The sequence below is a fragment of the Protopterus annectens genome, chromosome 10.part0 (genome assembly GCF_019279795.1).
Source record: "Protopterus annectens isolate FY-2018-M chromosome 10.part0, PAN1.0, whole genome shotgun sequence".
Lineage (NCBI taxonomy): Eukaryota > Metazoa > Chordata > Ceratodontiformes > Protopteridae > Protopterus > Protopterus annectens.
Genome location: NC_056744.1, coordinates 1,459,709,588 through 1,459,715,587, shown reverse-complemented (window position 1 = coordinate 1,459,715,587; position 6,000 = coordinate 1,459,709,588).

Below are 6,000 nucleotides of genomic sequence, written 5' to 3'. Positions count from 1 at the left end.
TAACCTTTACTTATGCAAACCGGTGAAGTAGTCTATTTTCTACTGGCTGTGGGTATCTGTTGCCTTGCCAAATCTGACATCTCTACATATAGGTCCTATAGGGCTGCCACCTTTCCAAATGGCCAAAGTGGGACCTGCTCCATAGAAATGTAAGACGTACCAGGTGAGAACATACCTACAGCCATGCATAGTACAGAACTATACATACTAGCACAAATAAAAGCTTAGTCTAGCAGCAGTCAAGTTGCCTATGCTACTTCACATAACATATAGAACTGTCATTTATACAATAATTGTTACATGCAACTATTAGAGAAATGTAGAATATAATATTGTCCTGTAATCAGGACATTTGCTATGTCTAGATTATTTTCGCATGACACATATGCCTAAGGAGGGACTGTCCCACGCAAAGTGGGACAGGTGTTAATCCTAAAGTCTCACCTCAGCCAATTTAAAAGGTGGCAAACCTACAATAGGTGTGCGGTAGCATGACCCGGCAGACGGATGTGGTTCCCAAAACACATTTACTTGTCTGCATTGCAGAGTATCGGTTCCCATGTATCAGCCAAATGGGAGCAGATTGTGTGAGGAACATGCATATAATATGATTAACTCACTGGACAGGCCGCCGATTCCGTACAGTCGAACGCAATGCCGCCGCCTAATGGTCAGCCATACCCGATACTATAGTCATGTAGTCCGATGTAATAGGCATCACAAGGGATTGCGCCCACCCAGAGTGAGTGACAAATGCAAGCACCAATGTCGGTGCATGTGCAAGTGAGGGAGTGAGCTGGTGTAAGAGTGTTTGGCTACCAGTATGCGAGTATTGCACTGTTAAAGAAATGTGGAGTCTAAACAAGTGTAAGAAGCTGTATCCAGAGGTCAACAGTGCTTAACACCATGCAAACGCATGCACAACCACTCCCAACTGCTGCAATGTGCCTTACTCACTCCATATCCAATGGCCTTGTTCTGGCCACAAACAAATAACCGTCCTTTGCGAGTGTTGGTAGCAACACCCTGCGCACACAGCTAATGTGAATTACCAATATACCATGGCAAATATACAGACAATAGACAGTAACACACACATACCATACAGCACAGTCATCCAACAGTATAGCAATGTACCGGCAGATATGTCCGGACCACTGGTGTTTGCAGACCTGGCCGTCTTGTGTTTACGTGTGTGAGCATGCCCATTATGACCGTTCCGCATGTTGTCGACTGACATTGCCGTCATACTTTCATGTGTTTGAGCATGCCCAGTATGGTCAACTGTATCGCATGTGTTACATGTCCAGGTAGTCAGTACTGTGGTGCCGACCTCTGCATTGTACACTGACAGGTGGCATGCTGTGTCTGCAGGGTATCCATCAGTCATGTGGCATTGACTGTTGCTACATTTCTGCACAGCATGGGGGACATCCGACTGTATCCACATTCCTACACAGCACCGGGGGGGCGGGGTGCACCTGACTGTTACATGTGTACATTGGAAGGGGGGCATAGCTGACACTTGTACACTTTTGCTACTACTGTACTGGTATGCCAGGTACTCCATTTCAGTGTGTAGACCGACCTATTGTGCTGGCTAGAGGCATACCAGTGTACTCCAGATCTTAGCTTTAATTACCAACATATTAATTTCAGACGTCCTAGCCTTCACAACCTACATCCAACTGCCTGGCCTGCTGTAGTCTATCTGTGTGTGTCTGTGGGGGGGGGGTCATCCATTGGGCATATTCAGAGGCCATAGTACAGCATTTGTCTGTGTTGGTTTACACCTGCCCAGCTGGTTGAGACTTGTGTGGGTTGTATGGACACACATGATGCTCAGCCCATTACCCGTAGTGGGTTAGAACACCCTGTGTACTACTGGCTACTATGGTAAACCCGGTATGTGCTACAGATGTCATGGTGCCATTATGGACATCTGCTGTCCGCTGCCTTAACATTCGGCCACCAAATTCCCTTGCATGCTCACATCCATACCATAGCTACACATTCTAATACAACTGCCAATTGGTAGGTTGATTGACTTACCTTGAGGGTGTGCCAGACCTGAGGATGGTGCTGGAGGGCTGCCTATGTTGGATGCACACAGTGCACTTTCTAAACATGGCTGAGCACAGGTAGTGTCATGTTTGGCATTCCTTTTACTGTCTGTGCGAGTCAGAGAGGGTGACATTCCCTGGGTATCTACTGTGTCAGTGCATATGCTATGCGTTGCCTCTTTGCCAAGGCCAGATCATACTGGGCACGCCTCCTTCCACCTACTAGGTCTGGCACAGGTAGTTCCTCCTCTGAGTCACTCTGTGCCTGTACAGGTCTTGGCATTGGTTGGGGGCTGTGTGGCCCTGCCCCATGCTGTTCCTGCTGCAGCTGTTTCCGCAGGATCATATTGTGTAGCATAGCACATACTATAACAATTTGGGTGCATGTAGCTGGTGAATACTGCAAGGCTCCACCGGATGTGTCTATACATCAGAACCGTGACTTGAGCATCCCAAACACACCCTCAATTATATGTCTTGCCTGTGCGTGTGCCTCATTATGACATAGTTGTTCAGGTGTGTGTGCATTTCTGATGGGTGTCATTAGCCACGACTCCAGTGGGTACCCAGCATCCCCCACTAGGTGACTGTAGGTGATGTCCATATTGGCAAAGCTGTGGTACAGCTGCATCAGATGCCATATATTAGAATTGTCATAGCTTCCGGGGCAGCCAGCACGCACATTCAGTATAATGCCCTGGGCATCGCATACGACCTGGCAGTTGATGGAGGGGATGCCCCTGCGGTTAATGTAGGCCCTACCCCACTCACCAGGTGGTGCTTTGATGCGTACATGCATGCAGGCTATAACACCCACTATCCCAGGATAGTCTGTCATTTGGTGGAAGAGACGCATATTGCTGGTCAACACCTCACGTGTGTTGAGGAAATGTACGTGCTCACTGGCATGTGGTGACATGGCATCCAGGAACTCGTGGAATACTCTGGATGCAGATGCCTGTGAGATCCCCATGATATCCCCAGTTGTGCTTTGGGAGGTACCTGTGGCTAGTATACCTAGGCCTGCACATACCTTGGTATCCACTGGGATGGGTTTTCCTTGGCCTGTTCGATGTATCAGGTGTGGCCGGCACAGCTCAACAATCTGCTGTAGGAGGTCTCTGTCCACCCCATAGCGCTCCACTATCTCCAGCTCATGTAGCCCCTGGTAGGTTACCCTGGGTCTGTACAGTCTTCTCTGTCTCCTCACTGAGGGTTGTTCAGTAGCATTCACATCCTCACCACCCTAAGCCTCCTGCACATGTTGGTCTAAGTTGCTTGCTGCAGCCCTTCACATTTCATTGGATTATTTTGTAAAATTTCCCCGCATGTGTACACTGGTGGTGTAGAGTGTGGAAAAAACTAGAGGGTATGGTTCTTGCTCAGTTTATTGTAGTGTTCTGGGCTGGGCTGGGCCTGTAATCTGCTGATTGTGATAATTATCACCTGTTTGCCCAGCTTGTTCACCTTGACTGCTCTCCTACTGCTGTTGTCCCTCCCAATTGCACTAGGCAGGTATAGACACACCCCCAGCTTAGACGTGCTGAGGCAGGAGCAATCCCGTGACACAGGGCTCCAATGTACGTACAGTATGCCTGATAACCCCTCCCCATGCTTTCACCTATATTCGAGTCCTGCAACTGGCTATCTATACACATACACTCTTGGGATCTGCATCACACCCTGGGGATTAATGGGATTCACTATTTTCCACCTCGTTTGCATAGTATTGTCTTCTAATGCATAGTTACATGACCCATACTGAGCCTCCACAAAAATAACCACTGCTTACTGTAGCGCAGATCCGCACACAACTGGTTAAAAGCACATTACTATCACCGTATTCGAAGTCCCTTGTTCTTCCAAGCAACAAAACAACCGGTCTCTGCACGGCCCGACTCCGGGACCCTGCACACCACAGACAATGTGCTTTACCAAGCCATGGCAGATATGCATACATCTGAGGTTATCACATAGGCATTCAACAGTATGGGACATGTATTCCATCATGTAGATTTATGTGTGCTAATGTCCACACACACATATACATATATATATATATATATATATATATATATATATATATGTATATATATATATATATATATATATATATATATATATATATATATATATATATATATATATATATATATATATATATATATATATATATATATATATATATATATATATATATATATATATATATATATATACACACACACACACACACACACACACACACACACATATACACACATATATGTAGATATAGAATATATATCACAACAGTGGACCACGTGACACCAAAGCATTAGACAAGAATGAAAAGGAAACCACATGCACCTCCTGCATTATGTACTGGTGTTAATATCAAGGCAAGTGTGTTTCTAAAGGCCATAATGGTTCAGACTGTATTAAGGGGAAGATTAGGGCTGCTGACATTACTCACCAGACCTGTTGCCGAATGTATGTGTATGTCTTGCCAACCCAGTCTCTTGGCTGATTGTGACATTTATGGACACTATATAGAAAAACAACAAAACATGCTTCTCAACACATCCTGGAGCTAGCCTCTCACAGATACCAACACATAGGATATGACTGCCAAATACACACACCTGTCATAGGTTCATAGGTTCATACTAGGCTATCTGCCCTAGGGCATTTATAAGCCTTGCCAGAGTGTGTTTGGCTTTCACCACCCATTTTAAATTAATTTTGCTATGCCTTTTTTTGAGGTTAGTATACTATGCCTCTGTCTAACAGTGACACAGAAGTGATAGCCGGGGTAAACCTACGATCTCCCATCCACTCATCAAGATTCCTCTTGAAGAGAGTCAATGTGGGACTCTGCCTAACCTGGACTGGGATTTTATTCCAGAGTGAAGGGAGCCTCTGGGTTATGAATCTGTCCCTCCAGCATGTCCTAATTATTTCAGTGCTGAGGTTCAAGTCTCTTGAGCGCGTAGCTCGATGGGATTTGGATTTTCTGAGGTGCAGCATGTCCATTAATTCCGGGTTGGACATGGCTTTATCGCCAGGCACAGATCGCCTCTGATCAGGCGGTATGCCACTGAGTAGAGCTGGAGTTTCTTTAACCGGGCAGCATATGGCATCTGTTTGAGCCCTTTGATCCTCTTGGTGAGGTTCTTTTGGGGTCTTTCCAGTTGCTGCAGGTGTCTGGTAAGGTACATCCCAAAAGGGACATTGTACTCAATTATGGGCCTGATGAGGAATGAGTAAAGAGGCACGATGACCTCCCCTGATCTAGATGTGAATCCCTTCATGATTAGGTGGGCTATATAAAATGTTTTTCTAACCACTTTGGCCACGTGGTTGTCAAATGAGAGATTGCTATCAACTTGGGTCCCCAGGTCCCTAATGACTTCTTCTGTACTTAATGGATTACCACCTATGTGGTAATTTGTGGGCACTTTGTTTTTGCCAAAGGGGTGGCTATACACTTTTTGGCGTTTAGCTTGAGGCCATGGCTCTGGCACCAGTTGTCTGCTTCTATGAGGCCCTTTTGGAGGATGCTTGTGTCGGCTGGAGAGTTGATTATGGCCAGTTTGCAGTCATCTGTGAACTTGGTCAGCCACAGTCCTTCCGTGTTGGCCTGTACTGCCGAGAAATATATACCGAACAAGAGAGGTCCCAGGACTGAGCCTTGTGGGACGCTACTTGTAACTGGTTTGGAGTCTGACATGGCTCCAGCAATTCTAACCATGTGGGTTCTGTCCTTGAGCCAGTTTGCAATCCATCTAGTGACATAGGGGTTTATATTTAAGCTGGTGAGCTTATCGATAATGCCCGAGTGGGGTATTGTATCGAAGGCTTTTAGCAGGTCCAGGTAGGCTGTGTGGACCACCTTCCCCTCGTCAATGGCCTTGGTGACTGTTTCAAAGAAATCGACCAGGTTTAAGAGGCAGGA